General features: G+C 37.4%; 1 long non-coding RNA gene across 1 annotated transcript; it reads left to right on the top strand.

Moving 5' to 3' along the window:
• Positions 1–11,265: 11,265 nt before the first annotated feature.
• LOC118914852 (uncharacterized) lies at positions 11,266–23,029 on the top strand. The gene is made up of 3 exons (XR_005025780.2): positions 11,266–11,384; positions 11,562–11,726; positions 22,681–23,029. It is a non-coding gene; the product is annotated as an uncharacterized LOC118914852 (long non-coding RNA).
• Positions 23,030–24,185: the final 1,156 nt, after the last annotated feature.

Below are 24,185 nucleotides of genomic sequence, written 5' to 3'. Positions count from 1 at the left end.
AGAGTTAATCCTTCCCCACTGACTTGTAACACCATCTCAGACAGAAACACATCTCTTTGTAAGTGCATGTCAGTTCTGATCTCTGTTTTCTGTTCCCTCATTCTACTTGTTTAACATTGTGTCAAAATCATGTTACATTAATTAATGAACTTTAAGTTCTAATATAGGATAGAATAAGACTCTACACCTTATTTTTCAAAACAGTTTTAGTGTTTGTTGGTTCTTTCCTTTTCTCTGTGAATTTTAGGATTAACTTGTCAAGTTCCTCAAAAATACTCTTTGGGATTTGTTGGAACTAAGCTGTGGCAAAATTGACAACTTTAGAATTTAGAGTCTTCCCATTCATGATCATATTCCATCTCCATTTGTTTAGACCTTTTTTAATACTTTTTAAAATTAAGGTATCATTGATATGCAATCACACGAGCAACATTGTGATTACTAGATTCCCCCCTTTATCAAGCCCCACCACATACCCTCTTACAGTCACTGTCCATCAGCAGAGTAAGATGCTATAGAGTCACTACTTGTCTTCTCTGTACTGTACTGCATTCCCCAACCCTGCCTCTACATTATGTGTGCTAATTATAGTTCTCCTTATTCCCCTTCTCCCTCCCTCCCTTCCCACCCATCCTCCCCAGTCCCTTTCCCTTTGGTAACAGTTAGTCCCTTCTTGGAGTCTGTGAGTCTGCTTCTCTTTAGTTTCTTCAGTTTTTGCTTTGTTGTTATACTCCACACATGAGCGAGATCATTTGGCACTTGTCTTTCTCTGCCTGGCTTATTTTACTGAGCATAATACCCTCTAGCTCCATCCATGTTGTTGCAAATGGTAGGATTTGTTTTCTTCTTATGGCTGAGTAATATTCCATTGTGTATATGTACCACATCTTCTTTATCCATTCATCTACTGATGGACAGTTAGGTTGCTTCCATATCTTGGCTATTGTAAATAGTGCTGTGATAAATATAGAGGTGCATATGTCTTTTTGAATATGGGATCCTGTATTCTTAGGACAAATTCCTAGGAGTGGAATTACAAGATCAAATGGTATTTCTATTTTAGTTTTTTGAAGAACCTCCATACTGCTTTCCGCAATGGTTGAACTAGTTTACATTCCCATCAGCAGTGTAGGAGGGTTCCCCTTTCTCCACATCCTCGCCAACATTTGTTGTTGTTTGTCTTTTGAATGTTGGCCATCCTAACTGGTGTGAGGTGATATCTCATTGTAGTTTTAATTTGCATTTCTCTGATGATTAGTGATGTGGAGCATCTTTTCATGTGCCTGTTGGCCATCTGAATTTCTTCTTTGGAGAAGTGTCTGTTCATATCCTCCATCCATTTTTTAATTGGGTTATTTGCTTTTTAGGTGTTGAGGCATGTGAGCTCTTTATATATTTTGAATGTCAACCCCTCATTGGATATGTAATTTATGAATATATTTTCCCATACCATAGGATGCCTTTTTGTTTTACTGATAGTGCCCTTTGCTGTACAGAAGCTTTTTAGTTTGATATAGTCCCACTTGTTCATTTTTGCTTTTTTATCCTTGCCTGAGGAGATGTGTTCATGAAAAACTTGCTCATGTTTATATTCAAGAGATTTTTGCCTATATTTTCTTCTAAGAGTTTTATGGTTTCATGACTTACATTCAGGTCTTTGATCCATTTTGAGTTTACTTTTGTGTATGGAGCTAGACAGTAATTCAGTTTCATTCTCTTACATGTAGCTGTCCACTTTTGCTAACACCAGTTGTTGAAGAGGCTGTCATTTCCCCATTGTATATCCATGGCTCCTTTATTTTATATAAATTGACCATATATGGTAGGGTTTATATCTGGACTCTCTAGTCTGTTCCATTGGTCTACGGGTCTTTTCTTGTGCCAGTATCAAATTGTCTTGATTAGTGTGGCTTTGTAGTAGAGCTTGAAGTTGGGGAGCATAATTTCTTCTGCTTTATTCTTCCTTCTTAGGATTGCCTTGGCTATTTGGGTCTTTTGTGAATCCATATGAATTTTAGAAATATTTGTTCCAGTTTGTTGAAGAATGCTGTTGGTATTTTGATAGGGATTGCATTGAATCTGTAGATTGCTTTATAGGCAGGATGGCCATTTTGATGATATTAATTTTTCCTACCCAAGAGCATGGGATCAATTTCCATTTATTAGTGTCCTCTTTAATTTCTCTCAAGAGTGTCTTGGAGTTTTAGGGTATAGGTCTTTCACTTCCTTGGTTAGGGTTATTCCTAGACATTTTATTCTTTTTGATGCAATTGTGAATGGAATTCTTTTCCTGATGTCTCTTTCTGCTAGTTCATCATTAGTGTATAGTAATGCAACAGATTTCTGTGTATTAATTTTGTATCCTGCAACTTTGCTGAATTCAGACATTAGATCTAGTACTAGTAGTTTTGGAGTGGTTTCTTTAGGGTTTTTTATGTACAATAAAATATCATCTGTGAACAGTAACAGTTTGGCTTCTTCCTTACCAATCTGGATGCCTTTTATTTCTTTGTGTTGTCCAATTTCCATGGCTAGGACCTCCAGAACTAAGTTGAATAAAAGTGGGGAGAGTGGGCATCCTTTTCTTTTTCCTGATCTTAAAGGAAAAGCTTTTAGCTTCTCACTGTTAAGTATAATGTTGGCTGTGGGTTTGTCATATATGGCCTTTACTATGTTGAGGTACTTGCCCTCTCTACTCATTTTGTTGAGAGTTTTTATCATGAATTATTGTTGAATTTTGTTGAATGCTTTTTTTGGGCATCTATGGAGATTATCATGTGATTTTTGTCCTTGTTTTCATTGATATGGTGGATGATGTTGATGGATTTTCGAATGTTGTACCATCCTTGCATCCCTGGGATGAATCCCACTTGATGATGGTGTATGATCCTCTTGATGGGTTTTTGATTTTGGTTTGCTAATATTTTGTTGAGGATTTTTGCATCTATGTTCATCAGGGATATTGGTCTGTGGTTTTCTTTTTTAGTGGTGTCTCTGCCTGGTTTTGGTATTAGAGTGATGTTGGCTTCTTAGAATGAATTTGGAAGTATTCCCTCCTCTCCTATTTTTTGGAAAACTTTAAGGAAAATGGGTATTATGTCTTCTCTAAATGTCTGATAAAATTCAGCAGTGAAGCTATCTGGTACAGGAGTTTTGTTCTTGGGTAGCTTTTTGATTACTGATACAATTTCATTGCTGGTAATTGGTCTGTTCAGATTTTCTGTTTCTTCCTGGGTGAGTCTTGGAAGGCTGTGTTTTTCTAGAAAGTTGTACATTTCTTCTTGGTTATCCAGTTTGTTAGCATATAATTTTTCATAGTATTCTCTAATAATTCTTTGTATTTCTGTTGTGTCCATAGGGATTTTTTCTTTCTCTTTTCTGATTCTGTTTATGTGTATAGATTCTCTTTTTTTCTTGATAAGTCTCACTAGGGGTTTATCTACTTTGTTTATTTTCTCCAAGAACCAGCTCTTGGTTTAATTAACTTTTTTCTATGGTTTATTCTTCTCAATTTTATTTATTTCTTTTCTGATCTTTATTATGTCCCTCCTTCTGCTAACTTTAGGCTTCATTTGTTCTTCCTTTTCCAGTTTCCATAATTGTGAATTTAGGCTGTTAATTTGGGATTGTTCTTCCTTCTTTAAATAGGCCTTGATTGCTATATACTTTCATCTTAGAATTGCCTTCGCTGAGTCCCACAGAAGTTGGGTGTTGCGCTATTATTTTCATTTGTCTCCATATATTGCTTGATCTCTGTTTTAATTTGGTCATTGACCCATTGATTATTTAGTAGCATGTTGTTAAGCCTCCATGTGTTTGTGAGCCTTTTTGTTTTCTTTGTACAGTTTATTTCTAGTTTCATACCTTTGTGATCGTAGAAGTTGGTTGGTACAATGTCAAACTTTCTGAATTTTCTGAGGCTTATTTTGTGGCCTAGTATATGGTCTATTCTGGAAAATATTCCATGTGCACTTGAGAAGAATGTGTATCCTACTGCTTTTGGGTGGAGTGCTCTGTAGATGTCTGTTAGGAGTGTTGAAGTCTCCTACAATGAATGCATTGCATTCTATTTCCTCCTTTAATTCTGTTAGTATTTGTTTCACATATGTTGGTGCTCCTGTGTTGGGTGCATAGATATTTATAATGGTTATATCCTCTTGCTGGACTAACCCCTTTATTATCATGTAATGTCCTTCTTTGTCTCTTGTTACTTTCTGTGTTTTAAGTCTATTTTGTCTGATACAAGTACTGCAACACCTGCTTTTTTCTCCCTATAGTTTGCATAAAATACCTTTTTCCATCCCTTTATTTTTAGTCTGTCTATGTCTTTGGGTTTAAAGTGAGTCTCTTGTAGGCAGCATATAGATGGGGCTTCTTTTTTATCTATTCTGTAACTCTGTGTCTTTTGATTGGTGCATTCAGCTCATTTACATTTACATGATTATTGATAGATGTGTACTTACTGCCATTGTAGGCTTTGAATTTGTGGTTACCAAAGGTTCAAGGGTAGCTTCTTTACTATCTAACCATCTACCTTAACTCACTTTTTATGCTTTTATAAACACAGTCTGAACATTCTTTTTTCTCTCCCTTCTTTTTCTTCCTCCTCCACCCTTTATATGCTAGGTGTCATATTCTGTACTCTTTGTGTATCCCTTGACTGACTTTGTGGGTAGCTGATTTAATTTTGCATTTGGTTAGTATTTAGTTGGTCTACTTCCTTTGCTGTGGTTTTATTTTCTCTGGTGACAGCTCTGTAGCATTAAGCACACTTTCATCTAGAGCAGTCCCTTTAAAATACACTGTAGAGATGGTTTGTAGGAGGTAAATAACCTCAACTTTTGCTTATCTGGGAATTTTTAAATCCCTCATTCAAATTAAAATTATATTATTGCCGGATAGAGTATTCTTGCTTTGAGGCCCTTCTGTTTCATTGCATCATGCACTCCCTTCTGGCCTGTAAGGTTTCTGCTGAGAAGTCTGATGATAGCCTGATAGGTGATCTTTTTCCTCTCTCTGGCTGCTTTTAATACTCTGTCCTTGTCCTTGATCTTTGCCATTTTAATTATTATATGACTTGGTGCTGTCTTCCTTGGGTCCTTTGTGTTGGGAGATCTGTGAACTTCCATGGCCTGAGAGACTATTTCCTTCCCCAGATTGGGGAAATTTCAGCAATTATTTCTTGAAAGACACTTTCTATCCCTTTTTCTCTCTCTTCTTCTTCTGGTACCCCTATAATGTGAATATTGTTCTGTTTGGATTGGTCACACAGTTCTCTTAACATTCTTTCATTCCTAGAGATTCTTTTTTCTCTCTCTGCCTCAGCTTCTCTGTATTCCTGTTCTCTCATTCTATTCCATTCACTGTCCCTTCTAACTCACCTAATCTGCTTTTAAATCCCTCCAGTTTGTTTATTTAAATTATCTCCCTCCTCAATTTGTTCTTTAGCTCTTGAATATTTTTCTGTATCTCCTCTGGCATGCTTATGACTTTTATTTTGAATTCTTTTTCAGGAAGGTTTGTGATTTCAGTCTCACTGAGCTGTCTTTCTGGTGTTTGAGGAATTTTGAATTGAACAAGATTCTTCTGCCTTTTCATAGTCCTGGAGCAATGGGAGTGGTTGCTGGTGAGTGGTGCAGGTGTTAGCTGGGAAGAAATAGTCCCTTCCTGCTTGCTGGGTGCCATGCCTGTCTCCACTCTCTGTGCTGGTTAACCACATGCAGGGAGCAGCCTCTGGGTTAATCTCCTCCCTAAGCTGCTGTGGGTGGGGCGGCCCTCGCAATGGCCTAGGGCACTGGTGGGGGTCACAGGCAAGTGGTGTAGGTTCCGCCCCAATAACAAAGTCTCTCTGTGGTTTCCAGTTTCAGCACCCTTCTCTGCTATCTGTGATGGTCAACTGCACTCAGGACACAGCATCTACATCTGGGCCGGTTAGCCATGTGCAGAGAGAAGCCTCTCTGTTAGGCTGTGTAGTTGGTGTAGGCACGGTTGCCCTCTGGCTGGTCTGCAGCAATGGTGGGGACAGCCGGTTTGCGAGTAGATGCCTGCAGGGAGGAAGGAGGGGCAGGATGTTTATTGCTGTGGGGGGCCTTGGAGCTGCATTGCCAACCAGAGGAATAGGGCACCTGAAGCTCCTGAAAGTTCCCAGCCTGCTGGGCTGAGTGTGCCAGGATGATTTTGTCCATCTGTTCTTTCTCCCAAACCGTTGCCCCTTTAGCTGCCCTCTGACTGTTGAGAGGTCCCTTAAAGTGCCTGCTTTTCTTTTGTCCCAGGGCAGCCTGTTGTGGGAAACTGTTCACAGTCTTAGCCTCGCACTGCTTTTCAGCCCCTCAAATCTCCAGAGCACCATGCAATGTGGGTCTGTGCTCCAGACCACCATGCACTGTAGATTTCTAGGGCTGGGTATTTAGCAATCCTGTGCTTCCACTCCCTCCCTGCTCTGATTCTTTTCCTCCCACCTGTGAGCTGGGGTTGGGGGAGTGCTCAGGTCCCACCAAATCACGGATTATTACCTTACTCTTTCCCATGAGATGTTGACTTCTCCCAGATGTAGACTGGCTGGTGTACTGTTACTTCTGGTCACTCTTATAGGATTAGTTGTATTTGCTGTATTTTCAAAGTATATGTGGTTTTTGGAGATTTCTGCCACACTACTCACTCTGCCATCTTTTCTCCCTGATACCTCTAAATGACCTACTTTTAGAAGGTTTTATAATTTTATCTGTAAATATATTTGGTCCTCATTATTCATGAATTTCATAATTGTAAATTTGCCTATTTCCTAAAATGTATTTGTGAACCCCATGTCAATACTCCCTGTGCTTTCATGGTCATTCACGAACATGTGCAGAGTTGTGAAAAATTTGAGCTCATAAATCATAAAAATTTGACATGTATTTGGGAACACAGTTCCCAACTGAGTTCCAACAAGGTGATGCTTTGCCTTTTTATTTTGGTTCTCATATTGTAAACATAAATGTACTTTTTACAGTTTTTGTAGTACCATGTTTTTTACATTTTTGTGCCCTTTTTTTGGGTGATTTTACTTTTTAAAAGGGGCTCTCAGGGGAGAATATATTCATAAATGACATATCCAAAAAGCAGTTAACATCCAAAATATATAAAGAGTGTACATGCCTCAACACCCAAAAAACAAATAACCTGATTAAAAAATGGGTGGAGGATATGAACAAATGCTTCTCCAAAGAAGAAATTCAGATGGCCAACAGGCACATGAAAAGATGCTCCACATTGCTAATCATTAGGGAAATGCAAATTAAAACTACAATGAGATATCACCTCATACCAGTTAGGACGGCCAACATTCAAAGACAAGGAACAACAAATGCTGATGAGGGTGTGGAGAAAAGGGAACCTTCCTACACTGCTGGTGGGAATATAAAGTAGTTCAACCATTGTGGAAAGCAATATTGAGGCTCCTCAAAAATGTAAAAATAGAAATACCATTTGACCTTGGAATTCCACTCCTAGGAATTTGCCCTAAGAAAACAGGATCCCATATTCAAAAAGACATATGTAGTCATATGTTTATTGCAGCACTATTTACAATAGCCAAGATCTGGAGGCAACCTAAATGTCCATCAGTAGATGAATGGCTAAAGAAGTTGTGATACACACTGGAATATTATTCAGCCATAAGAAGAAAACAAATCCAACCGCTTGCAATAACATGGATGGAGCTAGAGGGTATTATGCTCAGTGAAATAAGCCAGGCAGAGAAAGACAAGTACCAAATGACTTCCCTCATTTGTGGAGTGTAACAACAATGCAAAAACTGAAGGAACTAAAGAGAAGCAGACTCACAGACTCCAAGAAGGGACTAACAGTTACCAAAGGGAAGGGGTTGGGGAGGGCTGGTGGGGAGGGAGGGAGAAGGGGATTAAGAGGTATTATGATTAACACATTTAATGTAGGAGGGCACAGGGAAGGTAGTATAGCACAGAGAAGACAAGTAGTGACTATAGCATCTTACTATGCTGATGGGCAGTGACTGCAATGGGGTGTGTGTGGGGCAACTTGATAATATGGGTGACTGTAATAACCACAATGTTGCTCATGTGAAACCTTCATAAGATTGTATATCAATGATACCTTAATAAAAAAAGTTAATAATAAATAAGTAAATATAAGGGCCCTCAAGCATAGTGCTGAAGTGCTGTCTCTTCCTAAGTACAAGAAGACTGTGAAGTGCCTTACAGAGAAAATACACATGCAGCATAAAGTTTGTTCTGTCATGAGTTATAGTACTGTTGGCCATGAGCTCAGTGTTAATGAATCAACAATACTTTTTAGATAAAGTCTTTTTAAACAGAAACACATTAAACATGGTTATATATTGATCAGTTGGTGAAAATATGACCAGAGACTTGCAGAAACCTCACTCTCTATTTCCCCCAGGAGCAAATGGTTCAGTATTTGCTACTTAAATGTTTGTGGCAACTTTATGGAACATAATTACCACAAATAATGAGAATCAGCTATATCCTGAACATTATTTATTACATTTATTTCAAGGTTGCTTGTTGTTTATGTAGTTGCGAATAGTATCTGTTTTTACATCACATTTTCTAACTTGGTTTTGCTCATATAGGGTATATTGGTTTTAGTATGCTGATCTCATGTCCTGGCTTTGTCATTTTACTAGCTGAGTGACCCTTCTCAAGTTTATTAGTTTGCTAGGGCCTCCCTAACAAAGCATCTCAAATTTTGGGTGGCTTAAAATAACAGACATTCATTGCTCCCAGTTCTGGATCTGGAAGTCTGAAATCAAGGTGGTGGGAGGGCCATGCTTCCTCTACAAACTGCAGGGGAATGCTTCCTTTCTCTCCTAGTGCCTGGTGGTCATCCTCAATCTTCAGCATTCCTTTGCTGTAAGGATTTTGTTGTCATGTGGCTCTCCCTATGTTGTGGGTCTGTGCTGGAATTTACCTCATCTTGTGAGGGCATCAGTCATACTGGATTAGGGGTCACCCTGAAGGCCTCACCTTACTTGTTTACATCTGCAAATATCTGATTGTCGATAAGATCATATTCACAAGTTCCAGGGGTTATGGCTCCAACATATCTTTTGGGGAACACAATTCAACATATAACAGTAAGTTAATTTACCTTTATGAACATCAATCTAATTTGGAAATAGTAATTGTATCATTCTCAAGGGGCTGTTGTATTACATTAGTTAATAATATATGGAAAGTACCTAGAAATGTGTCTGGCCCACATTAAGAATTCAATATGCATTAGCTAGTCAATTACTGTTGTCAGACCACTGCTGAACTCTGTTACTGGTTTCAGTAGTTTGTAAGTTATCTTGAAAATACTCCATAGATAATCACATTGCATAGAAAAGGCACTTTTGTCTTTTCTAATTTTTTATACACTTTATTTTACTCTCTTACCTTATTGTTATAAGACCTCCAGGATAATATTCAATGGAAGCAACAACAGTAGGATAGTGGCCATCTTCTTCTGTTTACAACTTAAATGGGAATTATTCTATGATTGTATCAATAAATATGATGATTCTTACAGGTTAACAATGATGTCATTTCTCAGGCTAGAAAAGTTTATTTCTAGTCATAATTTTTAAGGGATTTCTTAATTAAATTTTGAGTGAGTATTAAATACATTTTTCTGCATTTTGTAAGATAATTTTTCTCTTCTAGACTATCAAGCCACAAATGATGGAAATCATCAGCAAATAAAAGTTCAGGCTGTGGGTTAGGAGGTGAATGGAAAGTAGGTGGAATCTGGCTGGGTTGTAAACAGAGGAAGAAACAAATTCCATTTGAATGGCTGTTTGTCTTTATTGTTTTGCAGATGCATAAATATGTGGATGTAGAGGACTAGCTTGACGTTGATAATAATAATAATAATAATGATAATAATAATAACTACAGAAACAATATGGTCAGTAAGAGTTACCATAAACAATAACACTCCCCACCAAATCCTTCTAACACAATGGAATAAAGGGATACACATTTCCTTTTGTAGTTTGCATAGTTATTTTGTCAGCTCTAATGAAGCACCAGCAAAAAAAAAAAAAAGAAATAATGAAGGAAAGTGTCTACAGCACTTTGAGGTAATATAATTCTGATTTCATGCTTAGTCACAAAATCATTCCAAATAGCTTGCTGAAATTCAGTAATACTGAATAGCTCCTCCTGCAGGCCAGTTCATCTCCAATTGCTCAGGCTCTGCATCACTGGGGGGCTGGCCATTTTCTTTTCTCCTTCTTTGTTATAATCAAATAACTTTTATTGTTATTTGAAAGTTCATGCATTGGGACAGATCATCTTTTTGGGATATGGACAACGTAAAAACCTGGCTTAAATCTGTAGAAGACATCCTGAAACCTGTTTGCAATGAGTGTCTGGACAGGGTTTGGAGCTGATGTATCTCTTTAGATGACACTTGGGTGCTGGCCTGGACCGTGCCCTCACCATCTGTTTACACTGTCTGTGAGGAGTCTCTTACGTGCTGGCAGCAGAGATATTCATGATGGAAGGCTGTAAGTGCAAAAATCAAAAGGCAATTTGGGCATGTTTCTGGTCAGATTTGGGACCTGTTTCAACAAATTCAATGGAAAGAAGGAATATTTTTACCTGTTCAACAACTTGTTTTTCAAGTTCTTAAAATGACTTCCAAAAAAGAAAAGGCTCCAAGTTATGAACAAATTATACTGAAACTTTCTTTCTTCCCTCCTTCCTTCCTACTTTCCCTCCTTATCCCTTCCTCTTTTCCACCAACCCATATTTATTGAGTGTCCATTATCTGTGTCAGATGAGTACAAAATATTTAGCACAGTTTCTAGTATATAATAAATACTTCATAAGTGATTCTATCCCTAATGAGATCAGTGCAAGTTTTGGGGCCATTTATTAGCACATGCAGCAAGCACCTTACTAAGGGGAAGCTTTATCTTGATGCCTTTTTTCTGGTCAGAAGTTGATGTTGGTGATGACACAGTCCACTGGTTGGAAAAATAACAACAATGACAATAAATGCACATGAAATCCAATTTCTAGTGCTATTCTGTAGGGTTAGTGAAACAAAATTGGTCTGAAGCCTTGATTCAAACATTGAGTCAATGAAAAAATGTAGCCATAGATGATTTGATGACTGTGTAAAAGGTTAATGGGTTACTATTTAAATAACATGGTAAAAAATTCTTTTTTCTAGTTTTAAGGACACCTTTTTCTAAGTTCACACAAATTCCTTTTTATAGCAGGTAGGCTCCCTTACTTGGCTGTATACTGTCATGCCTAAATGATCCTACAACTAAAAATTTTAAGGGCTGTCACTCAAAATTGCTAAATAGAACTTCCTCTTTAATTTGTGTACTCGCCTTTTACTTTATGGTGAGGCACTGGTTCAACTGTGGTTTCCTTTACAATAAAAAGAGAGGGCCCTGTTTTACTCTTGTGATGACCAGAGGGGGCACCTACAATGGCCCAGAGTTATTTTGACCTAAAACTTTTAGGGGTGAATCCTGCTGACCAAGTGCACATAAAGTAAAAAATGCTTATTCTTTTTAGATGAACCGCCTTTTACCTAAAAACTGTCCACAAGAGCAAAGACTGGTAAATTGAGAAGCAAAGGATGGAAATAGATGTTAAAATCGGTCATCCTAACTTCTTATGATGATGCATCAAGCAAATGACTTGCTGGACTGCGTGCTCAGCAATGCTGCATAGAGGCAGGTAAGGAGCTGCATTTGGCTTTCTTAACATAAGGTATAAAGAACTCGCACAGATCAGTGGGTAGGAGAGGCCATTAAGTGGCTAATTACTCTACTTGACTTTCACCTATTAGGTATATCTTACTGGGGGAAAATATTTGGAGGAGAAAACTTGACTCTGCTTCCCAGCCTCTCTTTCACTTCTTGACCACAAAAGTTTTGGAGGCAGCTTGTTGCTTTGCCAGTGGGATTCTGTTTGGACTGCACATTTCAGGCTGGATGCTCAGTTAGGGGCCACTGAGGGGTGCTACAAGTTCCTGAGGAGGAGTGGATGCGGTGTGGTGTTCTGTGTCACATAGTCAAGGGTGTGTAATAAGGCACCAAGAAGAGTCAAAGAATGAATTTCAGGGTCATCTCTCCACACTTGCCCCAAATCTTTCCTGATTATTGCAGTAAGTCCTTGGGTGGGAGTAGGGATAAACAAAAAGGATTTCCTGTACTCCAGTGTTGTGACATTATCTCTTCCTGCTCCCAAACAGGGCTCCTGGGAAGGGATTGCCATTGCCACCACTTGAGACATTGCTGTGGCTGCACACCCATGCCAGTTCCTTGGCCCCTGTCCAAGTGGAGGCACACCTGCCTCTCACCTGTGTCAGCCCTGGTACTAGGTTACAGAGCACATTTGGCTTTCTTGTGCACTCTGTTTCTTGCAAAGACTAATAATGCAGGGCTTAGTTCTAGCTATGATTTTGGCTTTGGCCTTTGCGGGCAGCAGCACATGCAGGCTGAGGACCCTCCTGCTACTTCACCATGCTGTTCTGAAAACCACCCTCCTCTGTAGCCCCTGCCCTAGGGCCAGATTTTAGCCTGACTCATGCATCCTTGACCTTCCATCCACACTGTTCTGTTCTCCACTGGGCTCATGGTGTACATCCTGAGGAATGAGGGGTGATGAGGCTGATATTCAACACAGACAGAGCATCAGACACACTGGACTTTGCAGTGAATGTACATCTCAGGAGTTTGCTCTGGGACCTCCATAAACAATAATGGCCACTACCATTTTTTTAGCTTTATAAATGAACATGTTGATTTTCAAAGCTGAACTATTCAAGGAAATAATATTAGAAGTTGGAGGATATAAAACATTTTAAACACTCCATATACTGATGACCTCACTTTTTTCTTAGCATATGAATTGAGTTTTGGAGTTGCAAATGAGGTGACTTTTTCTGGGTCTTAATGGAAGGATCAACAATTGGAATACATGCCTGCAAAAGTTATATTCCAGGCAACTCGGTAGGAGTTGGCACTATTAATTTTTTTTTTTTGAGAGGGCATCTTTCATATTTATTGATCAAATGGTTGTTAACAACAATAAAATTCTGTATAGGGGACTCAATGCACAATCATTAAATCAACCCCAAGCCTAATTCTCAACAGTTTCCAATCTTCTGAAGCATAATGAACAAGTTCTTATATGGTGAACAAGTTCTTACATAGTGAATAAGTTCTTACATGGTGAACAGTGCAAGGGCAGTCATCACAGAAACTTTCGGTTTTGATCACGCATCATGAACTATAAACAATCAAGTCAGATATGATTACTCATTTGATTTTTATACTTGATTTATATGTGAATCCCACATTTCTCCCTTATTTATTTATTTTTTAAATAAAATGCTGAAGTGGTAGGTAGATGCAAGATAAAGGTAGAAAACATAATTTAGTGGCACTATTAATTTTATGTTAGTCTTTTCATGTAGAAATATTCTACAACAGCAGATAATTCCTACATATAAGCTTAGCTTACATTTGCCCCTGTCATAGGGCCCAGTCCATCCCCCACCCCTACTCCTGAGTCAGGAGAGAATATTTTTTTTGACTTGTTATTACTCTCTTCCTCAAATTTTAGTTCAAGTCTATTTTGGGAACTGTGTCTATAGTTTTAAAAACCTTATTAATGAGAAGCTTTGCTCTAATATATAATTCGTGAATAAAAACCCTATCCAAGATGCTTTTTAAGTGCCAACTGAGAGTTTTAATTTACATACTAAAGTTTCATTTTGTTCTTAAACCTTTTGGACTTGCATGTTATGTTTATCAAGTATGATTCTGAAGGTTCTTATATGGGCACTGTGCAATGTGCGGGCTTCCTAGATAACATTGATAAACTCACACTTAATAACAACACTAAAAGCCACTTCCATCTGGATTTACTGGCAATAAAAAGAGACATTACAGAACTTTGGGAATTTGATTAAGGCGCCAAACACTAATCTTCGATTACAAAACTGTAGAACCTAACTACTTGGGAAAACAAAGCAATCCAAGGACAGGCTTTTGGTAAAAGCTTTTCACTGTGGATTAATAATTAATGTGTTAAATGTACTTTGTAATAAACTGTATCATAATGGATTACTTTTGATAGCTAAATTGGCAATGTACCCCAGCATGGCTCCATTGACTCAAACTTTCAATTTCAGTTGCTAGATTTATTGGGTTAAACTGCAATGAACCTATTATAGGCTTATTTTAACTTGTTTAGAAATCATAATTAATTAAAAAATATTGATGGAGACTGTAAAAATTATATAAAAATTGGCAAAGTTACAAAAAATATAACAAGACATGGTCTTTTAAAGAGAAAGTGGTATAATCTACTTTTAAGGCAAATAAGCAGTAGGGGAAAAAACATTTCAAAGGGACCAATTAGTGTTTTTCATTCAAGAAAATGTTTATGTTAGTGCTTATGGTTATTTTATGTGGGTAATAAAGATGAAATATTCAGTAAGTTAGATAGTCGAAAAACAAATATTTTAGAAACAAGTAGCAATAAATTATAATTTACCTTAACTTTGAAGTCAGAAATTAGAAGTAGACAGAAGATGAACTGTCCAGAACATTGACAAAATATCCTGTTTTGTGATGATTTTGAACCTAGCACTTTTTCGGAAATTGCATGTATATCCCACTAGAACCCTTCAGAATGCATGGAGAATGGCAAACCAAATGGACTGTCTCTTAGAAAAGTGAATTTTAGCTCCCTAATCTTTTCCTCACTTTAAGGAAATTGTATTTATTTGTATTTTCATAGGGCATTCCATTTTTCAGGAGAGGGATAGTCAAGGGTCATGGTAGAGTTAAGGTACAGGGTTACTACAAAAATCTATACTTCATCACTTGTTTTAAGACTACCTTAATCCCCAAGTAACAATAATGTCACACACATACAGAACTTTACATGTTGCAAAGGGTTTTTGTTTTTCAATCTTATGATGCTGTTCCTTATTAAAAAAACTCACATGAAATAACACTATAGTTATTATGGGTTTGTGTAAATAGATTAAGTAGTGGTGACTAGTAGTGGTAACTTCTGTGGGAGGAATAGTTTGGGGTATTCATTAAAGGAGACTTTTTAACCCATAAAGCACTTTCACACATACTATTTCATTTATCCTTAAAACGACGTGAAAACACTTGCAAACTGCAGTTCGTATAGGAAGCTCCTCTACCTTCATCATAAATAGTTGACAGCCACTGTATTTTAGGTACTTGGGCTGTATCAATGAACCATGTCCCTGACCTCAGAGAGCTGACACTCTAGTGGGGAGTATAGGCAATAAATAATAGATGTAAGAAATAAGTAGATTATAGAGAATGTTAGAAGGTGATAGTTACTATAGAGAAAAAAATGAAAGCTTTGAAGGAGGTGAGGGATTATTCACGACGGTATCTGGGTGAAGAGGGTTCCAAGATGAGAGACGAGTCAATGCAAGGACCCTAAGGCGGGAGCCTGCCTGGCAGCCTGAGGAGGTGACTGGTGTCGCTGAAGCCACTGAAGCCACGAGGTCAGACCAACAGCGCAGGCCTTGTGAGGTTGTAACTCTTGGGGTGGAAATCCCGGGGTGAAGTACCTTTGAACCGAAATCAGTCAAAGGGAGAAATAACGTGGCAGAAACCCGTTTATTGCTTTACAAGCAGTCGTCCATTTCTGCTCACCCACGTATATCCTGACGCGGCTGCCAAAAGGGGCCCCAGCCAACCTCTCCGGTCCAGATATGCCCTCGCCCACCCTCCTCATCACCTATTGACATGGAGATGCACTAAGGCCACGGGAGAGTTTCTGGAAATGTTGCTATTTACCCGCAGGGCTCTTTCAGGGGTTGGGGGTAGGGGTCTTCCTAGAGGGGCCATATGCCTTGTGAGGATTTTGCACTTATGAGCAATGGGAAACCATTCAAAATGCTAAGCAATGAATTAGCCTTGGTTAGTTGGAAAGAAGTTAATAATGAAGTCTTTCAAGGACAGTATACTCGAAATTTCTGCTTAAAATGTATATTAAAGACCTGGAAGAGAGCAGGATGAATGGCCAAGTGGCAAAACAGGCTTTTGAGTTACAATGATTAAACCCAAACCAGGCAAGATTGTGAGTAATCTTTAATGTTTCAGTCATTTTATTTAAAAAAAATTAAAACCCACAAAGCTGAAGAGGAATAATAGAAACCAGGTAATGGTAGGCCTGGTGGTGTGACCCTCAGACTGAGATTGGTGAAAGCCTTTTTAAATTGGAAAGAGGACTAGAAACAGGCATGTACAATAATGAATGTTAGGGAAAAGCCCAGGTGGCTGGTCCTGTTTGTCTTGTGATGTTAGACCAGGTCATGGTTAATGAGCAATGACAAGCTGTTTTCTATCTACCCAGAGAATCCCAAAAAGGAAAAAACAACAAGAAAAACCTCTAGTAAAGATTTAGGAGAGGTAGGAGGAAGAATGGCTTGACATTACAATACATTCTAATAAGTTCTGTGAGCTTGTCTTTCCTGAAGCTGGACAAACCAAAGGCTGACAACATTTGAAACAAGTAATATGGTGAATCTTAGTGTGTTTCAAATAGTTGATCTTCTAGTTGCAATTTTCCTAAATTAGGAAACTGTTCTAGAAGGCTGAGAGTGGTAACAGTGTAGTTAGCATGGATGGGATTTAGAAGCGATAGTCGGGGGTTTGTAGTATTTTGCGGGAAGAATGACCTGGGGCCATATGGGGTAGTATATCATTCACACAGTTCTGTGGGGTCTCCTCACACAATATGCACTGAAATCTATGACCGATTCTCATCTGTATGGGAAGGTACAGAAAAGAGGAAGGGCACAATTCTTCTAGTCCAGTGTTTTAGTGAATATAATGAGCAGCAGATCTTTGATCAAAGAGAATAATCATAAAAACCTGTTCAGAAATCTAAGATTTCTCGACACCAAATACTAAATGGTCTTAAACAAATATCTTGAAGAAAAATCACTTTAGCTCACTCATTCATTCATTCAAAAAATGGTACATTGAACAACTTCTTTGTGCCAAGAGCAGTGCTAAATGATTCAGTCCCTATCTCTTTGGAGTTTACTATAGTGGGGAAACCAAATAATAAAGATTTATTTTTTATTTATGTTTCTCTGGAGAGATGGTGTTTGAGCTGAGACCTGAGGAGAAGCTTACCATCCTGGCCATGGGTTCATTCCTTCATAAGCCCTGTGCTAGGTCAAGTGGCTTGAATTTAATTGTGCTCTTTTAAAAAATCTCCTCAAGTGGTGGTCTTTATGTCAGTTTATGGAAACTTTTAGAAAGTTAACGATAAACTTAACAATCCTGCCACTAAAGTTATAGCTTCAATTTATTTACAAGCATAGTATTTTATCAACATCTATTTACACCTATTTTAATGCAATGTAAGTATGGTATTTACCCCATTGTAATTCCTGGTATAGGGTTAATAGGAAAAGAGACATTTGCTAAATAAAGTGTTCATAAACAACTTGCACATTCAACTGTAGGGGGAGTAAATATTCGTAATAGGAAAAATTCCACTGTATAGAGTGAATCTCATAGTTATTAGGGATTTGGAAACTAGGAAATATCATCAAAATATATATATTGGTATATTACCAAGTTGCATTTTATTCTGAATTATTAAATCATAAAAAATCTCAAATTTTACTGCAATCAGGTTTTGAATGCTCAACATTCTCATGCCATTTAACTAGAACACACTTTTCTATATACAAATGGATATATTAATTTCCATAAAAGTGTTATCTTTTTACAGTATATTTAATTCAGATCCAGTTTCTATTTCCACTAAAATAATTGCTTATAATACACAGACTCGATTTTATATGACTAATTAGAACACTATGGGAAAAATAGGTTTGCAGGTAATGTTGAAATTAAATATGTTAATCTGTACCTCTGTGTGCACATTTCATATGAGCTTTAATTTGCCAAATAAATTATAGTTCTGTGTTTATAAGGTGCCCTTGAAAGAGTGTCCTATTTTTGAGCACTAATACCATGGGGAAACAAATACACAAAGCTTTTAGCTATAGGCCATACTTGCATAAATTAAGACAAGAGCAGTTGGTTGGTAAGTAGAGCTATGGTATCCTCAGCTTTTAAACACTCTGAATTGTTAACATGATTTTTTTAGTATGGTTACTAATATTAAGATAATAAATAATATTTAGTTTCAATATCGTACCCTTCAGCCAGGGCATAAATTCATTTTGAATGCTGTGTTGAATTAATGTATAATAAACATACTGCAGTTTGCTATCAGGAATTCTCAATGAAATGGAGGAAGTCAGTTCTTTGCTTATGCATTAGTACTGCCAGTTTTGCTCTGTTTAATTTTAGCTATTTATAAAATTGCTCTACTGACGGTCCTCTTTATTTTAATGTGATTGTTGTAAGGTTAGCCAGAAATGGTATGGTGTGTTTTTTGAAGTAGGCTAGGAGCTGCTGTAGGAATATGGGTCCTTAACAAAAATCCCTTTCACATTAGCCACCTGCAATCAAGACACGCATCTGCCTAACTGGGTGAATTATGGTGTTCTCTGTGGGGCAGGGGCCTGCAAAGTCACTGTGTATAACAGAAACTGCTGAGTGTCTCAGAAGGGAGTTGGATCACAGAGGACTTGTAAAAACAATGTTGCTGATAGAAGTAGAATCTGAAAGCAGATGCAGCAATTGCCACCTACTTCTGAGACAAATGGCAACTGTATTTAAAATGTTATTATTGTCTAAATAGGTTGGTTCCTTTTTATGACATTTATTTATATAACTCACAGGACTTTGGCTTAAAAGTGGCTCTGGGTCTTGAAAGCCGGTGGAGGAGTGCAATGAATTTCCCAAAGGCATCCAGGCTTACAACTAAAGGAAGGAGCAAGGAGGCCTTCGGAATGGAAAAACATAGTACTGCCCTGTGTCAGTTGACTCCAGCTGCCTAACAGAGTAACACAGACAGGCTGACTTAAACAATAGAATTTATGTTTTCACAGTTCTAAAGGCTGGAAGTTCAAGATTAGGGTGCACGCATGGTTGGTTTCTGGTGAGAGCTCTCTTTCTGGTTTGCACAGACTGGGTGAGCTCTGGTGTCTCTTCTAAGGGCATGAATGCTATTGGGTCAGGGCTCCATGCTTATGACCTCACTTAACCTCAGTTACTTCCATAAAGTCCCCATTTCCAAATACAGTCACATTGGGAGTTAGGGTTTCAGCATATAAATTTTGGGAGGGCATAATTCAGACCGTAGCATACTCTAAATTATTTAATATGGCTTTTAATTAGGAGTTCATAATGATTTTTGGTGCCAAAGACCCCCTTGGAAGTTGGTAAAGCCTATGGACTTCCTCTCAGAATAAAGTTCTTAAGCGCATAGAGTAAATTGTATAGGATTTCAGAGGAAGCCAATTATATGGAAAGGTAGTTAGCAAAGTATTAAAACATTGTGATCTAGAAATATATGAGTCCCTTATTAACACATTCAATAATAGGCCATAGTAGTTTGTCTAATAACTACCATAATTTTGATGTAGTGATGGGTAAAAGTGATATTTAGAAATATCTGCAGTAACTGTAATACAATTTGAAAATGTCTGTGAGTTTTGTTGGTGACAAAATCACAGGTAACTGCTACTGCTATTGTGATTGGTTCCTGATGTTCATAGTGGAAGGAAATGTAACATTTAAGTCAGGGGTTATGAAAGTACAGTGTTTTGTTCTTACCCAAATTCAAAGATTTTGTTAATCCCATGCATGGACCACAAGTTAATAACCCCTGGATAGGTCACATTTTAAGATGTTTGCAATTTTAATATTTGTCTTATATTAGCAATGCTATGATCATAAAAATGTCAGCTATTATATTTACTAACAAAGAATTATTATGAATTATTATTGGTTTTTGTTTTAAAGAATATTTTAAAAAGTGGTGGGTTTCAGCTGGGGCTGAGGGGGCTACTAATTGGTATAAGGTTAAAAATGGTAAGATTGTTTCAATAAGTAGCTCCTCTTACAAAGAGATTATTTAAATTCACTTGCCAAATACAAACATACTTCCTTTTTATAACTGACTGATTTAGGAAAGCTATGTATTTTGTGGGCATTACTAAAATTCCCATCAAAGAAAAAACAAATTTGGTTCATTCCATATGAAATTTATCTCACAGTAGTTTCTGAGCTTGGTCCTTTCAGTAAAGGAAAATATGTAATCAGAAAGCAAAACTGTTTTCCTTACTGGAGACAAAAGATTACTTCCCAAATAAGTCAACCTAAAAGGAGGCAGGATCTTCAGGAAGCGTGGTTGGAATATTGAGAAGATCTATTTGATTTAAAGTTCTGACGCCTGTGGGGAGTTAAGCTCTGGACAAAGAATTTGGGGTGCCTTTAAAATTTTAAAACAGTCTTTTCTGAAAAGACCTTCATGGTGGCCTTCACACTAAGTATACATGTAGACTTGTCATTCAGAATATGGGTTTTTGAGCCTTTCTGTCTGGCTTTGAGTCCTGTTCCTTCATACACTCACTTTTGTGATCTTGGCCAGGATGCTTAGCCTTCCTGTCCCTCAGCATTTTCATCTGTAAAATAAAACAATAGTACCTACCTCAAAGAGCTATTTTATTGTAGAGATGTAGTGACATAATCTATCTGAAATGCATAGAATAGGCCCTAATATATAGTAAGTATTTAATAAATGGTAGCCATTATGATCTTTGTTATTTATTCTTTCTTTAGTGTATGACAAGTGTTTCCTGGAACAAGCTCTTACAGCTTGTCCTGGGTTAATGTCTGCAATTAATACTTGCTAATCCTGATGCCATCGGCTGCCCTGTTCAGGCCTTGATTTGGCTTCAAAGAGAAGTGTCTTTACAAGTCTAATATCAGTGTGATCTTGTCCATTTCACAGAGCTCCGCCTAATATCCCCATTAAGACTCAGCTTTTTCACCTTTAGTCTTAAAGGAAGCAGAGAGGGGCCTCCTATCTTTGTTGAAATTCTGCAATATGCAATTTGAAGTTGGATTGACCTTCAAGCTGACAAAGTAAAATAAACAGTTTTATAAATGAAAATGGCTAATCTGAAATAGATCACAGCTAAGAACTTCATTTTTTATTCATTCTCTTCATACAAGGTTGATATCATACAAGTGAACATCTAATATTGCACTTCATTGTGGGGCTCACCGAAGATGCAGTTAGAGGAAATTAAGGACACAATGAACTGGCAAAAACTGGGGAATATGTCTGTAGTCTCTTATTTTGGAGAGTTATTATATTTAGATGTAGGTTGACTAATTTAAAAAAAATAGTTACTAAAATTTTACTGCTGCATTCTTTTTCTTTTGAACTCTTTTGGTTTCCTAGAAATCAACCTCACCTGACAGTTTTAACTGTTTTTATATATGGCAGAACATCACATAGTTCAGGAAAACTGCATGAAGAGGCATAAGATTACTTGTTTTAAACTCATGTCTCTTAAAGAGTACTCTACAGAAATTTCATTTTTTTTTCAGGAAAGAAAAATCTATCAATTGAAAGCCCAAATATTTACCAGAGAAAATAGAGTGAAGGAAAAAAATTTGCAGTCATATGGGGAATAAATCATAGGATCTAAACATTTCCTCACACTTGCCTGACAGCTAAGTCTAGTTGCCTTTGCGCAAGGGAGAAGTTTTAAGTCTGGTCTAAGGGCCTGTTCCTGTGACTCACTGAGCAGGCTGGGGAACTGACCCTTGTTCTGGTTCCACAGCTCAAGTTCAGGGAAGACTGGACCAAGCTGTGTTATCTGGGAAAGGCGAGGGTGATAAATAGTCCCTGTGTTCATGCCTGACTAGACTGTACTGAACTGTGTAGTCGTATTATATAAGGTCTAACACCAAGATTGATGGCCTGTGCATTTCCAGAGTAACCTCTGTCTTTGTGCAGATCCTTACACACACCAGACACACACACACACACACACACACACACACACACACACAGCCTAGCTTGTAGGAAGGCACCAAAACATTCTAAAGGTCTGCTGAGACCCTCTTTCATTCATATATTGTCATCTCAATTCTTCATTTTTTTGGTTCAGAAACTAACAACCGCAACTGTCCTGGGAAACATTGTTTATCTCTTTGTACTAATGTTCTTCTGTGTATCTTAGAAAAGTAACTCTTCTTGACTTACCCAAGTGGTGCCCATGTCAGGTCATTATATAAAGCTGAACATATCAACATTTTTAATATGATAGTTTTGTGACTACATATAATACTTGATTAGTAAAAGTTTATTGAATTGAATTATACATAGTTTAAGGTAAACTATACTCAAATGATGCACATCTAACCTTAGCATTGTTAAAAGTATATTTAACTAAATTAAATTAAAAAAACACATGACAATTGAAAAAATAGGGGGAAATTCTAGAAATGATATTTAATATAGAGGCATACTCAGTTCCTGACTTCAATTCATACTAATGTCCCACCTTCTGATGTCCTCTTGGTGTTCTGGGAATACTGGTTCCTGTGATGTGCTGCTTTCCTTTCACTTTTTGTGTTCATGTTCCAAAAGGAAGACAACCAAAATATCATTGATTTAAATCTCTCCAGAGACCCAGTACCACTGATCGTCTCTTTTCTCTGATTCGCCTCTGCAGAAATTCAGTGTCCAGATGTTTCAGAATCCAGATGGCCTATGAATCCTCTATCACCCAGAAAGGAGGAAAATGTGCATGAAAGTGGAACATCGAAAAGAAAAGAAATAATTTAGTATTGGTGAGGTAATGGCAATCCACAGGGCTCAAAGAAAATCTTCTGTTCTGAAAGAAGCAACTTAATAAAATGCATGTTATAGGCTCTACCAGCAAGCTAAAATTTCAGCCTTGCCTCTTCTTTCTATCACCATTAAGAGGCTTGCAGAGATCCACACTGTTTAAAGGGCAGACAGCATGGAAGAACTATCATGTACAATTTAAAGTAGCAGCTAAAATTGGAATGGTCACAAGAAAGCCTGTTTCTTTGCAATTAAATTGACAAGCTGTCTATGATTACCCTAGGGAACTTGGCAGCTGAGTGATAAAAAGACTGCAGAGTGTTGAAAGGTCTAACGCAACTTACTAGGTGGACAAAGACCACATCTGCTTAATATACGGATTGGGAGAGTTGTGGAATGTACTTGGCTAAATTAGCCGAGGAGGGATACTAATGATACCTTTTCCTCTCTAAGACTCTCCTTGCTCAGAATCCATTTTAGAAATTACCCACAAATATTTGGAAGCATGAATTGTAAAAAAAATAGTTTAGTACAATATCTGATGTTATTTAGTACTAACCTACAAATAATCAGAAGAATTGAGTAGAAGTTTAGCAGGAAATATTAATAAAACACTTCCATCAATGTTTATGAAATTTATATAGACTTCATATGGAAACTAGTTTCCCCAAAGAAGGTTCATAGTGATCTCAACAACGGAAGAGTTCAAAGACTATGGATGATTTAATGCAAAGTATTGTTATGTGAGAATTACATGGTATTTTCATCTTTGGGTATCCCTTGAGTTGAGTAAAGCAGAAACTTAGGTTACAAAGGATATAAACAATAAAAACAATAAAAATAGAAGGATATAAAAACAAAAACCAGATTTTGGGTGGCAGCAATTTGTGAAGACTAACACACCCATTTCAGCAATGTCTTCTTAATTTTAGTGCATAACTTAAAAGAGCAAATGCATTAAAAAATGTGAAGGTTTCTTCTGATATGTTTCATGGGTATTTGTAACACTCTACACTAACTAAATAAGTCATGCCTATGCTTACTTGCCTGTATGTTCTTTCTGAAGGCTGAGGACTGTTCATTTCAGTAAGCCTGGAAATTGATTTGTTACTATTTCCAAAGTAGGATTACCCTAAGCAGGATTTCTCAAACAGAAATGCATTATATATTACCTTGGGATTCACTTCAAAAAACGGAGATTTTCCAATTAGTTGGCCAATATTTGCTGGTCTTTGAGACCATGTGGTAGTTCAAAAAAATTATTCAAAGCTCAAAGTCACTCAAATGCTCAATGACTTCAACATTGGACAAAGATTCTCAACATCACTAATCATCAGGGAAATGCAAATCAAAACCACAATGAGCTATTACCTCACTGCTGTTAGAAAG

This window comes from Manis pentadactyla, chromosome 4 (assembly GCF_030020395.1).
Source record: "Manis pentadactyla isolate mManPen7 chromosome 4, mManPen7.hap1, whole genome shotgun sequence".
Classification (NCBI taxonomy): Eukaryota; Metazoa; Chordata; class Mammalia; order Pholidota; family Manidae; genus Manis; species Manis pentadactyla.
Note: the sequence above shows the minus strand (reverse complement) of the source record. Positions and strands in the feature narration are given on the sequence as shown.